Source organism: Hyaena hyaena, unplaced genomic scaffold (genome assembly GCF_003009895.1).
Source record: "Hyaena hyaena isolate Hyena2069 unplaced genomic scaffold, ASM300989v1 scaffold_282, whole genome shotgun sequence".
Taxonomy (NCBI): Eukaryota; Metazoa; Chordata; class Mammalia; order Carnivora; family Hyaenidae; genus Hyaena; species Hyaena hyaena.
Window position 1 is genome coordinate 1,448,364 of NW_024080915.1, and position 17,277 is coordinate 1,465,640.

The following is a 17,277-nucleotide window of genomic DNA, read 5'->3' on the forward strand; positions in this document are numbered from 1 at the left end:
AAAAATGAACTATTGGGACCTCATCAAGATTAAAAGCTTCTGCACAGCAAAGGAAAGAATCAATAAAACTAATAGGCAACTGACAGAATGGGAAAAATAGTTGCAAATGGCATATCAGATAAAGGGCTAGTATCCAAAATCTGTAAGGAACTCACCAAACTCCACACCTGAAAAACAAATAGTCCAGTGAAGAAATGGGCAGAAGACATGAACAAACACTTCTCCAAAGAGGACATCCAGATGACCAACAGACACATGAAACAATGCTCAGCGTCCCTCCTTATCTGGGAAATACAAATCAAAACCACACTGAACCACCTCACTCCAGTCAGAGTGGCTAAAATGAGCAAATCAGAGGACTCTAGATGCTGGCGAGGATGTGGAGAAACAGGCACCCTCCTACATTGTTGGCGGGAATGTGAACTAGTGCAGCCCCTCTGGAAAACAGTATGGAGGTTCCTCAAAACATTAACAATAGAACTCCCCTATGACCCAGCAATAGCACTGCTAGGAATTTACCCAAGGGATACAGGAGTGCTGATGCCTAGGGGCACAAGTACCCCAATGTTCATAATAGTACTCTCAACAATAGCCAAATTATGGAAAGAGCCTAAGTGTCCATCAACTGATGAATGGATCAAGAAGATGTGGTTTATCTATACAATGGAATACTATATGGCGATGAGAAAGAATGAAATCTGGCCATTTGTAGCAACTTGAGGGTGTTATGCTGAGCAAAATAAGCCAGGCAAAGGACATATGTTTGGCAAAGTCAGGCAAAGGATATCGTATGTTTGCACATATGGGTGGATTAGGAGGAACTTAATGGAGGACCATGGGGGAGAAGAAGGGGAAAAATAGTTGGGGAGAGGGAGGGAGGCAAACCATGAGAGACTCTTGAATGCTGAGAACAAACTGAGGACTGATGGGGGTGGGGGAGGAGGAAAGGGGGTGATGGGTATGGAGGAGGGCACTTGCTGGGATGAGCACTGGGTGTTATATGGAATCCAACTTTACAATCAACTATGAAAGAAAAAAAAATATCCTGGGCTCATTTTGTCTGAGAAAAAAAAACGGTCGACTGTATTAAGTGATGAGGAGTTGTGTGACAAAGAATTAGAGCAGTCTTTTTGTCTCCTAAATACGTTCATTCCTTTTTGGGAGACTGACTAGAGGTACTGCAGGTAGGAAGTCAAATAGAAACATAACCCTCATATCCTCCTGGAACACAGTATAGTATAATTCATACGCCCTGCTTTGCCTGGGATGGTCCCAGTAACACCTGTTGTCCTGAAGTCAGACCATCTGTTCAGCATCTGTTACAGCTTTTTCATTTTTAATGGATTTCTGCTAATAGTTACACTAAAATAAACCAGGACGGGTTTGGTAGACCTTTGCTTAGTATGTCAAGATTCTACCATGGTCTCAGCTGACAATGTGTGACTCTCATGTGCAATATCAGTCAAGGCCCACTTGGGAGACATAACTACCTCCATTATTTGAACAGGGGAATCAGTACACAGAATTGTTCATTAAGCAAAGGAGTGAAATGGGAGCCAGGGGAGCAGAGGCAGGCAGTGCAAAGGCCAAGCTGCTACCTCAGGGCTGAGAAGAGTGGACAATTAAAGACAATGAAAGAACCAAGGACCTGGGAAAACTTCACGGAGGTCCAGAGCTCTTTGAAGAGGAGTGGCTGCCACAGGAACACAAAGCCAGCCACTGGCCAGAGTGCATGGGTCAGAGCTGGCCCAGAGAAGCTGTTGGCTGTTGCTGGTGGGTAGAGCTGGTCTGTAGAAGCAAAACGCCAGGAAGGGATACAGTTGCCTAGGGTTGCGGCCTTTGTGCCTGAAGAAGGGCCACTGTATGGGGACAGCATGGGAATGCAGGTGGAGACGGTCAGTGTGGGCTGCTGACTCCTGCACTGAATAACCACAGGAGGATCAGCATCTGGGAGGGAAATCAGGGCCTTTCCAATCGCTGTCTCCTTCAACTGTCTCTCCAGCGCCCCCTACTGATGAATCCCAATATTGTACCTGCTGGTGAAGTAGTAATACTGATTCAGTGAACAGTGGAGATAGAGCAGAGAGACCCTAAATTGGTAACTGATACAGCAATTCATAGAATTCTCACTACTCACTACAATGTGAGGTTAAATCTGAAAGGCAACTAGTGAATTTCTTTTTTCTTGACCCTTTCCAGGCCCTCCCTTTTTGCAAGCACATCATTCAGGCAGATCTCATTTTATTGCACTTTGTTTTATCACACTTTGCTTTATTGAGCTTTGCAGATACTGTGGTTTTCTTAAACAAATTGAAGGTCTGTGACAACCCTGCATCAAGCAAGTCTATTGATAACATTTTTCTAACAGAATTTGCTAACTTCGTGTCTCTGTCTCACATTTTGGTAATCCTTGCAATATTCCAAACTTTGTCATTATATTGGTAATGATGATCTATGACCAGTGATCTTTTTAAAAAAATTTTTTAATGTTTATTTATTTTTGAGAGGGAGAGAGACAGAGTGTGAGTGGGGGAGGGGCAGAGAGAGAGGGAGACACAGAATCTGAAACAGGCTCCAGGCTCTGAGCTGTCAGCACAGAGTCCAACGTGGGGCATGAACTCACGAACCGTGAGATCATGACCTGAGCCAAAGTCAGACACTGAACTGACTGAGCACCCAGGCGACCCTAGCACCAGTGATCTTTGATGTTATATTGTTATTGTTGGGGGTGCCCCGGCCATATAAGACAGAGAACTTAATTGATAAATATTGTTGTGTTCTGACTGCTTCACCGACCGGTCATTCCTCCATCTCAGTCCCTTCTCGGGACTTCCTATTCCTTGAGACACAACAATATTGAAAATATTTAAATTAATCACTGTTCAATTGAAAGGAAGAGTTACACATCTCTCACTTTAAATCAAATCTAGAAGTGATTAAGAGAATGAGAAAAGCATGTTGAAAATGAAGACAGGCCTCTTGTGGTAACAGCTAAGCTGTGCATGCAATGGGAAAATTCTTGAAGGGAATTAAATGTACCAAAGCAGGGTGCACATGAATGACAAGAAAGTGAAACCACCCTACTGCTTATATGAGGACAGTTTCAGTGGTCTGCATAGAAGTTGAAACCATCCACCTTCCCTGAAGCCAAAGCCTAATTCAGAGCAAGGCCCTGACTCTTTTCAATTCTATGAAACCTGAGAGAGGTGAGGAAGGTGCAGAAGAAAAGTCTGAAGCTAGCAGAGGTTGGTTGATGATGTTTAAGGAAAGAAGCCATCTCCATAACATCAAAGTGAAAGGCAAACCAGCAACTATCCAGAAGATCTAGCTAAGGTCATTAATGAAGGCGTCTGCACTAAACGACATATTTTCAACATAGACAAAACAGCCTTCTATTGGAAGAAGATGCCATCTAAAATTTGGATAGCTAGAGAGGAAAAGTTAATGTAAGCCTTCAAAGCTTCAAAGGACAAGCTAACATTTTTGTTAAGGACTATTATAGATTGAGACTTGAAGTTGAAGCCAACATTCACTTGCCATCTAGAAATCCTAGGGCCCATAAGAATTATGCTAAGTCTACTCTGCCTGTGGTCTAGAAAAAGAAAGCCTGGATGACAATATATCTGTTGACAATGTGGTTTACTGAATATTTAAAGGCCACTGTTGAGACCCACTGCTCAAAAGAAAGGATTCAAAATATCCCTGCTCGTTGACAATGCACATGGTCAACCAAGAGCTCCAACAGAAATGTACAATATGAATATTGTTTCCATACCTGCTAATACAACATCTGCTCTGAAGCCCTTGGATCAAGGTGTCATTTCAACTTTCAAGTCTTATTAATTAAGAAATACATCTTGTAAGGCTAGAGATGCCATATAACATGATTGCTCTGATGGATCTGGGCAAAGTCAGTTGAAAACCTGGAATGGATTTACCGAATACCATTCAAAGCATTCCCGATTCGTGGGAAAAGGTAAAAATATCAACATGAGCAGGAGTTTGGAAGAAGTTGATTCTCACCCTCGAGGATGACTTCTAGGGGTTCAGGACCTCAGTGGGGGAAGTAACTATAGTTGGGGTGGAAACACCAGAGAACTAGAATTAGAAGTGAAGGCTGAGCATGTGACTGAACTGCTGTCATCTCGTGATCAAACTTGAACGGATGAGGAGCTGTTGTTACAGATGAGCAAAGAAAGTGGTTTCCTGAGTTGGAAGCGTCTGCTGATGAAGACGCTGTGAAGATTGTTGACAGGACAACTAAGAATTTAGAATATTACATAACTTAGTTGATAAGTCATCGGCAAAATTTGAGAGGACAATCTCCAATTCTGAAAGAAGTTCTTCTATGAGTAAAATGCTATCAAGGAGCATTGTATGCTACAAAGGAATTGCTCACAACTAGAAGAGTCAATCAATGCCGCAAACTTCATTGTTATGTTAAGTTATAGCCACAGCACCCAACCTTCAGCAACCACCAGCCTGATCCATCAACTTCCACAAGAGACCCTCCACCAGCAAAAAGATCACTCACTAAAGGCTCAGATGATGGTTAGCATTTTTAGCAATAAATAAGTTATGTACATTTTTTAGATATAACACTATTACTGCATACTTAATAGACTATAGAATAGTGTAAATATATCTTTTATATGCACTGAGAAATTAAAAACTCATTTGACTTGCTCTATTGCAATATTTACTTTAGTGTGGTGGTCTGGAACCCAAACCTCAAGATCAAGCTATCCCAGTATGAGGAACTAACTTACTGATAAAACCACAGCATTTCTGTTGGCAAGGTGGTGTGCTTGGTCAGAGTGGCTAGGGACAGGTAAGTCCCTCTGGTCTCCAGTGTCATGGGAGAAGTATTTGGTACTTCTTTCCTCAACTGCCACCTGGTTGTGCCGTGGTTCATACAAGGCAAATGAGAGGCCACGATGTGGCAGGGTCAGTTGGAAACAAGGAAAATTATAGTGTAGACATATGTGAAATATATACTGGGAAATAGAGGCTGACCAATCCAGTTATTATGTATTATAGAAAATCTGGTTATAGAGATTATAGGGAAAAAAAGTCTAAGCTCTCTGGAAACAGTGATTTTATCATTCATTATTGAGTGAAAAATCTACATTTTTTTTGTGTGGTTATACTTTAAAATTTTTTTTTAATGTTTATTTATTTGGGGGTGGGGGTGGGGAGAGCATGAGCAGGGGAGGAGCAGAGACAGAGGGAGACACAGAATTTGAAACAGACTCCAGGCTCTGAACTGTCAGCACAGAGCCCAATGCAGGGCTCAAACCCACGAACTGTGAGATCAGACCTGAGCCAAAGTTTAATGCTTAACCGACTGAGCCACCCAGGTGCCCCTGTACTTCTTTATTTTCCAATAAATCATTTCAGCAAGGAGTGGACTCAAAAATTAAGTACTGCATTTTCTTATCTCATCAAACAGAGTGAGTAATGTGCACAGAATGGTGTTTATCATCCACCACAGTGGGTAGCACAGAGAGATCTCTAACCATATGAAGACCAGAAGATGCTGTCTGTAAGAAAATACCATTGGGGCGCCTGGGTGGCTCAGCTGGTTAAGCATCCAACTCTTGGTTTCAGCTCAGGTCATCATCTTACAGTTCATGAGTTCAAGCCCCATGTCAGGCTCCACACACCTGCTTGGGATTCGCTCTCACTTCCTTGCTTTCTGCCCCTCCCCCACTTGTGTGCATGCTCTCCCTTGCTCTCACCCTCTCTCACTCAAACAAAATATCAGCATTTCCTTCAAAAGGCAGTAGTCATTTTAAGAAAATTCTACCCACAGATGACAATCTAATAAGTGCAGCTGTGGGGGGTGAATGTATGTATGACTTTGTGAGGTAGACTTTCCATTTGATCAAATGACTGTTATTCTAAATCAGTTTCTGCCATTTTCAAAAAGTAAACCAATAGTGCAAATGTTGGCTCCATTACCAGAAGACAAATTACATATTGTGAAAGCCAGTTTTATCAAGGCTTCAAATAAAAAAGCAGTTTAGGTTTTTAATTTCATTCATCAATAGAATCAAAGTTAAGCTTTTGGGAGTTGTGTCCCCCGGGGGGGAAATATGTAATAAACTCTGTGAATAAATGCTGCTATTAACTTAGTTTAAAAATGTGTATCAGTGAAGATTTTTGTAATGACAATATGAATCAAATTTTGATGGAACACACTCCCGTGCAAAAACAATATTCTTACTAAATTAAAAACCTTTGGGGAGGAAATGACTTGGAGCTGGTTATAATATACACACCGTTCAGACTGCAATAACAAGTTGTAATATTCTTCCAAGAAAGATAATATATACTTGTGTAAATTTACAAATATTTTTTATATAATCACAACTACAAATTATTTGTGATGCAGCTGCTGATGAACACAATCCACATGTCAACATGGAAGTACATGCTTTTCCCCTTTGGTGTCTATCAGCAGGTGGAATGTGGTTACATGTGCTCTTTGCAAGAATCATTTTAGGGGTGCCTGGGTGGCTCAGTCAGTTGAGTATCCAATTTCAGCTCAGGTCATGATCTCACGGTTCATGGGTTCAAGCCCCACGTCGGGCTCTGTGCTGACAGCTAGCTCAGAGCCTGGAGTCTGTTTCGGATTCTGTATCTCCCTCTCTCTCTGACACTTACCTGCTCATGCTGTCTGTCTGTCTCTCTCAGAAATAAACATTAAAACATTTTTTTAATAAAAAAATAAAAAAAGAATCACTTTAAATTAGCCGAAATGTCCAATGATGATATTAACCTTTGAACTGAGTTCCCGAAATGTCACGTGCATCTTGTTCAAAATCAATTAGAAGGGCAGCATTGGCGGCTGCGGCAGGCCAGCCCTGAAACTGCTGCGTTCCCACACGCAGGCAGGGTGCAGAGGCCTTGGATCCCAGGTTGTATCGCTGCTTGACCCCAGTGGATCTGAGGCTGCTACACTTCCCCACCCACCACTCAATCCCCAGCAGCAGGGAAGCAGAGACCTGCGGGACTGTTTCGGGCAGTGTAGACAAAGTCCGCCGACTCTGGGACCTGGAAATGGGGTGGCGTATGCGGCATAGAACTCAGCCCGCCTTGGCTAAGTCCTCCACACAGGGAGATCGGACCCAAGTGAGTGGTTTGCAATGCTTGGTTGAGAAGGGACTGGGGCAATGCCATTCTTCTGCCCACAACCACCAAGGCGGGGCCTCAGAGAGCGGCCAGCCAGACACAGTGGAGGTGAGACCTGCCTACACCAAACCACGCCCATCCCCTCCAGAGAGCTGTTTTGTTATTGTTGTTTTTACATGAGACTGGGTTTGCGTATTTATTGGTTTTGTCTGTGCATTTGTGTACCTTTGTTCCCTGTGTGGTTGTCTGTTTTCTTTTTCCAGGGCTACCTCAAGAAACAAGCCAAAGTACACATGGTGGAGAGTCCCAAATACCTCTACTAGTAGGGAAACAAAATAACCAAACTCTCAACAAGAGAAACCAAGAGACACCATTCAAAGAACACTTTCTGGATGGACAGGTCCTGAACAGTCAAAGAGCCCTCTTTAATACAGCAGAACTCCCAGGGGCAGAGTGTACAACAAGCTTTTAACATTAACAAGAGATAGAAAACTAACCAAAATGATGAAACGGAAGAACTCTCCTCCAAAGAAATTCCAGGAAGAACTGACAGCTAAAGAACTGCTTAAAACAGATATAAGCAACATAACTGAACAAGAATTTAGAACAATAGTCATAAAATTAATTTCTGGGCTTGAAAAAAGCATGGAAGACATTATTAGAGAAACTATTTCTACAAACACTATGGAGCTCAAAAATAGTTATGATGAGTTAAAAAATGCTATAAATGAGATACATAATAAAATGGAGGCATCCAATGCACTGATTGAAGAGGCAGAAAGGAGAATAAATGATTTAGAAGACACAATCATAGAAAAAGAGGAAGCTGAGAAAAAGAGAGATAAACTGATCCAGGAACAGGAAAGGAGAGTTCGAGAGCTCAGTGATACAATCAAACGGAACAATATCCGTACCATAGGAATTCCAGAAGAGGAAAAGAGAGGGAAAGGTGCTGAAGGAGTCCTTGAACAAATTATAGCAGAGAACTTCCCCAACCTGGGGAGGGAAGTAGATGCTGAAATTCAAGAGGCAAAGAGAACTCCCCTCAGACGTAATTTGAATCGATCTTCTGCAGGACCTATCATAGTGAAACTGGCAAAATAAAAGGACAAAGAGAGAATTCTGAAAGCAGCTAGGGATAAAAGGGCCTAACATACAAAGGGAAACCTATCAGAGTGGTGACAGACCTATCTACTGAAACTTGGCAGGCCAGAAAGGAATGGCAGGAAATCTTCAATGTGATGAACAGAAAAAATATGCAGCCAAGAATCCTCTATCCAGCAAGCCTGTCATTCAGAATAGAAGGAGAGATAAAAGTCTTTCCAAATAAACAAAAACTGAAAGAATTCGTCCCCACTAAACCAGCCCTACAAGAAATCCTGAGGGGGACCCCCTGAGGGAAATGTTGCAAGAACACAAGATGCTAGAGACACTACCACAAGCATGAATCCCACAAACAACACAATGAAATGTTATTATTTCAATAATAACACTGAAATTAAATGGGCTGAATGATCCAATCAAAAGACATAGGGTAGAAGAATGGATAAAAAAACAAAATCCATCTCTTTGCTGTCTATAAGAAATGCATTTTAGACTGGAGGATACCTTCAGATTAAAAGTAAGGGGATGGAGAAATATATATCATGCTACTGGAAGTCAAAAGTAAGTTGGAGTAGCTATACTTATATCAGACAAACTGGACTTTAAATTAAACACAGTAACACGGGATAAAGAAGGGCATTATATAGTAATTACAGGGTCTATCTGTTAGGAAGAACTGACAATTATAAATGTCTACGCACCGAATATGGGAGCTCCTAAATATATAAAACAATTAATCACAAACAGAAACAATCTTATGGATAAGAATGTGCTAATAGCAGGGGACTTTAATACTCCACTTACAGCAATGGATAGATCAACCAGACAGAAAATCACTAAAGAAACAATGGACTTGAATGACACAATGGACCAGATGGATCTGACAGATACATTTAAAATTCTACATCCTGAGGCTATGGAATTCACTTTCTTCTAAAATGCACATGCCACATCCTCCAAGATAGATCACATACTGGGACATAAAGCAGCCCTCAATAAATATAAAAGAAATGAGATCATACCATGCACACTTTCAGATCACAATGCTATGAAACTTGAAATCAATCACAGGAAGAAGCCTGGAAAACCTCCAAAAACATGGAGGTTAAAGAACACCCTACTAAATAACGAATGGGCCAATCAGGCAATTAGAGAAGAAATTAAAAAATATATGGAAACAAATGAAAATGAAAATACAACAATCCAAACTCTATGGGATGCGGCAAAGGCAGTCCTAAGAGGAACGTACATTGCACTCCAGGCCTATTTCAAGAAACTAGAAAGAGCACAAATACAAAATCTAACAGCTTACCTAAAGGAACTAGAGGCAGAGCAACAAGAGCACCCCAAATCCAGTAGGAGAAGAGAAATAATAAAAATCAGGGCAGAAATAAACAATATAGAAACCAAAGAAACAGTTGAACAGATCAATGGAACCAAGAGTTGGTTTTCTGAAAAAAAATAAACAAAATTGACAGGCTTCTCAAAAAGAAAAGAGAGAGCACTCAAATTGACAAAATCATGAATGAAAATGTACTTATTAAAAAATCAATTGGAAATGTTTAATCAAAGTATTCCGAATGGAGTCTCTAAACTAAAATTTTGATGACTTTGAAATCGTCAAACACAAAATTCAAAGTTGTATCTACAGGGACATGGGAGAATGTGACAAATTAATAACCTGAGCTCAACTGTATACAGAACTGAATTCTGAAAGTATACAGCTGATACAACTGAATTTGGGAATATCTTGGCTGATGGGAAGAATCTTTAGAGAGAGTTCCTATTTTTAATTGTATAAATATATACTCTATATTAGAATCCAATGAAGCTGGGGTCAAAAAGTTCTGTAGCATATAAATTTGGTGAAAACTTCAGAAGAATTATATAGATAAATCATTTGATAAGCTTTGTCCTATAAAAATATTTGGAAAAGAAACACATGTTGTGTGGAGGCAAAAAGACCGAAACTATGGAAATATTCCCACCGAAATATTTATACCTTTACACATTTTGTCAGTACAAAATGAACAATTCTTTCAGAATTTCTAAAAAAAGAAAAAGGATGAGTTTTATTCCAGCTAAAGAGAAGACACATGCTGGGGATACTTGATCTCCATAAAGAGAGTGCTCTGTGCAATACACACTTAGATATGTTTTTTGTTGCATCATTGTAACAGAAGACATTCCAGAAGATAAGAAACTTTATCTCATGCCTTTAGCATGTATAAGGCTGCAGGCTTCCAGGTATGGATAGGAATTTAGGGAGATTTTTACTCTTATCTTTAGTTTGAAATGTTTCTTCTAGGTTATTTACTGAGGAGCAGGTAATAGCTTCATGCAGAGAGTTCATGCTCTGAAGTTTGGTGAAGTCATTCCGACCTTGGTGAAAGTTAAGTATAGCTTTCCTGGGAGCCCAGGAGCAGGGTCCACAATCATTAAAGGCTAGAAATTTGCTTTCTCAATTTTAGTATGAAAAAAATAGAATTGAGATCTTTATTTTTCAGAATTTGCTCTGAGCTTACCTAGGTCCCTCAGCACCTGAGTGTTTTCTCAATTAAAAAGATGCTGTAGTCTACAGCAGGTCTGGCTACATAATTTGCAGGATCCAATGAAAAATGAAAATGAAGGATCCTCTGATCAAAACTTTGAACTTCAAGATGATGATAATAAGAGATCATTAATACAAGTGTGGCTCTTCTGAGAAGGGCTCAGAGTGGTGGCACAGGCCATCTGCCTATAAAGCCAAGAGGCCATCAACAGATGAGAGTTGATTGATGATGACAATAATTTCAAATTATTTTAAATTATTCAATGGATGAAAAATTGTCAAAAAACTTTAGTAAGATCATATTGAAAAATAAATGTTTGTGAAATATGCCAGTGACATTTCAGCAGATTCAGCTAAGAAGAAATTAAAATATAGGTAGCAAGGATAATTATTCTGTTTATTTTTTAAACATTTAGATAATCAGTATATTTTTAAAATTTTGCTTTAATGTATGTTTTTAATGTATATATTAATTTATAATCTTTTAAAAAATATATTTCTATTTTTTTAATGTTTATTTTATTTTTGAGAGAGACAGAGAGAAACAGAACATGAGCGGGAAGGGCAGAGAGAGACGGAGACACAAAATCTAAAGAAGGCTCCACGCTCTGAGCTGTCAGCACAGAGCCTGATGCAGGGCTCAAACTCAAGAACTATGAGATCATGACCTAAGCTGAAGTTGGATGCTTAACTGACTGAGCCATCCAGGTGCCCCTTAAAATATATATTTCTAAAGACCATTTTTACAAGAACTATTTTTAAGTTCACTTAAAAAAAAACAAATTGGCAGTCAGTAACTAAATTTCTAAGAATAAAACAATCAATTCTTTTTTTTTTTTTTTTTTTAAGAGGGTGAGATGCACGAGTGAGCAAGAGGCAGAGGCAGAGGCAGAGGCAGAGAAAGAGAGAGAAGTGGGGCTCACCTGATGCAGGACTTGAACTCATGAACCCTGGAGTCATAACCTAAGCCAAAACCAAAAGTCGCACTCTAAACCAACTAAGCCACCCAGGCACATGTGATTTCACACTTTAATATTTCATGTTATACAGCTGTGTATAGGTGTTACATAGGCTTTAGATACCGAAAAAATAATTCTAGGTTTTCAGAAAAATGTGTGCATTGTTCTCTAATCTGATTTCAGCTGTGTATTGATCTATTTCTTCTAAGAATGGGGGAGGAAAAGGAAATGTGACTTCTAAAAAAGAATATTTTTAAGTTACCTACAAGTTCACAGAGAAGTTCTGACACCTACTTTCAGCATTCATTTCCCTTTGTTGTCCACTACTTTTCAGCAAAGTGACATGTGTACATATGAATTTCAAGAAATCTGTAACGTAATTGTCCTTGGCATTCTAAGAAAGTATCTAAATGACTGTAAAAAGAAAGGGTTTTTAATGAGACTGGGAACACTCTTCTATTGTTGAGAAGAAATTTTATCCAGTTTTGTCTACATATTAAAAATAATAACAGCAATATAAGTTGATCTCAAAAGATAGCTATGGAAATTAAACTAGTGTATAAAGGGTTCAGCATTTGCTCTAGCTGATCAAAAAACAACTATCAATAAATAGGCCTATTGTTGTGTCTATTAGCCACTGTCTTCCACTGTCTTCTGCTGTAAGGTTAGACAGCTATTTCTGCATCTGCTATTAAATTTTTTCTCCTTTGTTCTAAAAATGAGACAGATGATGTTAATTTTATCACATTGCATTGAGTGGATTCCTAGGATAAATTCAACTTGTCCATACTATCTTTATATTATCAAAGCTGTGCTAGCCATGTGCAATTGAGTCGTTTTTTCATTTTGTTCCATTTTGTCTTGTTTCATTCTGTGCATATTTTGGCTAAGACTGATTTGTGCCTTGATTGTTACATAGTTTCTATTGCTGGGAATTTGAACTCAGGTTCCACCTGACTGCAAGGCATGCCCTATTCACCAAGATCCAAACTGTCTCAGTTAAGGAGTGAATAAAAACATGGCCCTGGTGCATTCACAAAATAGTTGGGCCTTAACTGATGATTCCATTCTCCTTTCCTCAGACCACGTATGAAACCTTCAGAAAGAATAATATGAAGTCAAAGTAATTTATTGAAATAAAGATACTGAAATGCATCCAAGGACAGGCATTTCTCTTGGCTCTGGCCACCATCTGCATGGCCATTGTAGACCAACTAGTCAAATTGAGAGACGACCATTCCAACCACAATTGTGCCTGCACTGATATTTTAACACTGAGTAGTTTGAAAGAATGAAATGATATAAGAACTTAAGGAAGAAAGAGGATAAGATAGGAGAAATGTGAAAGAACATCTTTGCAGGCATTTATGACGACTTCAAAGGAAAGAACATTCCCAACAAAATATTAGCAAACTGAATTCAATAATACATTAAAAGGATCATACACCATAATCAAGTGGGTTTTATTTCAGGAATGCAACATCCACACATCAAACAACGTGATACATCACATTAACAAAATGAAGGATAAAAACCATATACTCATCTCATTAGATGCAGAAAAAGCATTTGACAGAATTCAAAATCCATTCATGATAAAAGTGCACCTCAACAAAGTGGGTGTAATGGAAACATACCTCAACATAGTAAAGGCCATATATGACAGGCCCACAGCTAAAATCGTACTCAACAGTGAAAAACTGAAGGATTTTTCTCTAATATCAGGTACATTACAAAGATGCCAACTGTCAACACTTTTATTCAACACAGTACTGGAAGTTTCAGCCAAAGCAATTAAGCAGAATAAGAAATAAAAGACATCCAAATTGGAAAGAAGTAAAGTTGTCTTTATTTACAGATGATATTTTATATATATATATATATATATATATATATATATATCCCTGTGGAGTCCCTGAAGACTCCACACACAAACTAAAGAACTGTTACAAACAAATTCAGCAAAGTTGCAGGATATAAAATCAATATACAAAAATCAGCAAATTTTTCAGAGAAATAGAACAAACAATCCTAAAAAGTGTGTGGAACCACAGAAGACCCCAAAGAGTCAAAGCTATTTTGAGAAAGAACAGAGCTGGATCACATTTCCCAATTTCAAACTATTTTACAAAGCTATAGTAATCAAACGCAAGTTGGGTTTAAAATAACAAGATACATAGATTGACGCTAGAATACATTAACAGAATATTAGAGAGCTAGAAACAAACCCACACATATATGGTCAATTAATTCACAACAAAGAAGCCCAGACTACACAATAGAGAAAAGACAGTCTTCAATAGTGTTGAGAAACCTGGACAGCCACATGCAAAGAATGATACTGGACCACTATCTTACACTGTACACAAAAAAAATAACTCAAAATGAGTTAAAGACTTAAATGTAAGATCTGAAATCATAAGACTCCTAAAAGAAAACATGGTGTGGGGGGGTGAGCTCCTTGACATTGGTCTTGGCAATGATTTTTTCTTGGATTTGACACCAAAAGCAAAGGCAACAAAAGCAAAAACAAACAAGTGGTACTACTTCAAACTAAAAAGCTTCCATAAAGGAATCCATCACCAAAACTGGTCTCCTAAGGAATGGTATGAACTGGTATGACAAGGTAACCTATAAAATGGGAGAAAATGTTTGCAAATCATACATCTGAGAAGAAATCATATTTATGTTATCTATATATTTATATATTTTATAGATAGATGATAGATAAATATATAGACATAACTCAATGGCAAACCAAACAATCCAATTAAAAACTGGGAGTAACTGAATATACATTTTTCCAAAAAAGACATACAGATGGACAACAGACAACTGAAAAGATGCTCAACATCACTCATCATCAGGGAAATGCAAATCAGAGCCACAATGAGATAATCAATTCATAACTACTAGAATGATTTTATATCAAAAAGATGAGAAATCCCAAGTGTTGGCAACCCCTGTGGACTGTTAGTGGGATTATAAATTAGTGAAACCATATGATCCAGCAATTACATTTCTAGATACATATCCAAAGGAAATGGAATCACTATCTCAAAGAGATATCTGCACCCCTATGTCCACTGCAGCATTATATATAATAGCCAAGACATGGAAACAACCCAAGTGCCAACTGATGGATAAATGGATAAAGAAAACGTGATAAACACACACAGACACACAGATACACACACACACACACACACACACACACACACACACACACAGGAATATTATTCAGCCTTAAAAAAAAAAAGAAAGAAATCCTTCTTTGTGACAATATAGATGGACCTTGAGGGCATTATGCTAATGAAGTAAGTCAGACAGAGTAAGACAAATACTATGTGATCTCACTTACAACGAGAATCTAAAACAAAGGGGTAAACCACCCAAATTCATAGATACCGAGAACAGACTGGTGGTTGCCAGAGCTGAGGGCTGGGGCAAAGGTGAGTGAAATGGGTGAAGATGGTCAAACTTCCAGGCAAAAAAAATTCCAGGTATACGAAATAAATCTTGGGCATGTAATGCACAGCACAGTGACTATATTCTTTTTAAAAGGAAAGAACAGACTCTGCACATCCTACTCCACAATATAACAGAGACTCTCGTGCCTGTGCAGTTTTTATTTTTCATGATTATATAAGAATACACATTCGTTGTAGAAAAATTTTATATATATGTATGTGTGTGTGTGTGTGTGTGTGTGTGTGTGTAGTTTCCAAAAAATAATAATAATATGCAAAACCCACCTACAATCCTGGAACCTATTTTCAACATGTCAGTGTATAAATTTCTTGCAGCTCTTCTACTCACCTGAAGCCACGGGATTTTGGATTACTGCTCAAGATGATCCCGACGACCAGATTTCTGGGTCATGCCCACTACGGAACAGATCTTAAGAAATAGCATTGAAATCCGAGCGTGGAAGGGGGCTCAGTAGTGCATGACCCCAGGACTCCGAAACTTCCTTAGGTGCATCCAAATCCCAGCTCCAGCGGCCGCCACTCTTAGGATTCTCCACCCCCGTGCCCCAGTCCCCCGCCTCCACCTGCTAGGAACGCCAACGGAGCCCGGCTTCGTGCTGCCCACCAGCGAGCACGGAAGATGAGAACTGGCTGGTGTGCGAGCCCCGCAGTCCATCCACTTCCACGCAAGCTCTGCGGCCCGGCCTCAGCCTCGCGGCGGTCAGCGCGCAGAGGGCGCCCCTGGACGCCACTACCCCGTGCGCAGGGCCTCCCAGGCGTCCGCACCTGCAAGCTCAGCGAGGCCGCGGCCCGGAGGCCACTCCTCCGAGAACCGCGGCGGAATCGTAGGGGCGGGGACCGCAGCACCTCGCTCGGGCGGTCCCGGGGAGGCGGGCGCCCTGGCGGCTTTCCTAGGGCCTGCCGCACCGGCCCTGGTTCCACACCCAGGGCCGTTGTTCGGGATCCAGTACTTCGTGGGTTTTCAGGGCTGGAAATGTCGCAGCCCCGCTTTTCCAGAGGGGAAAACAGAAGCTGAGAAACGAGACTTCTCATGGGAGGCTGGGACATTTCTTGCTCTCAGGCACAGCTTTGCTGATTGGCTGTCCTAGTGGGAGCCGCGGTCTCCACTCAACTCCCCAGAAGCCGAGGTTTGGAGTTCTGTCCCTTTGCTGGTTGCCAGAAACTGTTCACGTTACTTAACCCCCGGGCCTCAGATTCCTCCCGGGTTTATTCATTGCTGAGGATCAAATAAAATCATCTATGTAAAACACCTAATGCAAGGCAGGTGCTCCGTAAACCTTTGTAAGTGGTTGGGACTAACTTCTTCCTAGAATTAAATCCTGGGAGGATTTTATCTTGTAGATCCTTACAGGAAACACTGCAGAACATAATGGAAATGTCTTCTGGTGCAATTTCATAAAAGATGTAGAAACATTATTCTGGTGACTGTGCCTTTTACTAAAATTAGATGTTGAGGGACCCTCCAAAGGCAATTTGACAGCTACAGTTTTAGAGAGAATTCTGTGGGAGCTCTTAGAGCATACGCATGTTGTTTATTCTGTATGCACTGTGGCCTTTCACATGGTTAAGGTCTTACTGTGCTATAGGTCTATAGGTCTAGAACACGGCCACTGGTGTTCATTTTTGTAACTTCCTACTGACACAGCCTGACACTTCTCCAGACAGCAGCAAACACACACAGTGCTCGGGGCAGGGCAGGTGGGGGGGGGGGGGGGGGGCGGGGTATGACAGTGACCCAACCAGCAACCCCACATAGCCCCTCAAACCACTCATAACATTGTGTCTTCAGTCCCAGCTGATGAAATTATGAAGTGTGGTTTGTGAGCAAATGGCTAAGAAAAATTCTTGAGACGTTTGTGGTGCAAAAAGGTGATTTTATCATAGCATGGGGACAGGACCTGTAGGCAGAAAGGGCTGCCCTGGGATTGTGAGGAGTGACTGATTATATACTTCCAAGTTTGTGGACGGAGGGAGATAGGGATAAAGTAAGTTTTTAAGGAATTTTGAAGCAAGGCTTTTAGGACCTTGAGGAGCT

At 40.3% G+C, this 17,277-nt stretch overlaps 1 protein-coding gene across 1 annotated transcript in view; it reads right to left on the reverse strand.

Moving 5' to 3' along the window:
• The window catches only part of SERPINB9 (serpin family B member 9), a 66,088-nt gene extending 50,307 nt beyond the window's left edge, over positions 1-15,781 (reverse strand). The window contains exon 1 of the mRNA XM_039246538.1: positions 15,571-15,781. The gene's annotated coding sequence lies outside the window, so the exon portion shown is untranslated. The remainder of the gene's footprint in view (positions 1-15,570) is intronic.
• Positions 15,782-17,277: the final 1,496 nt, after the last annotated feature.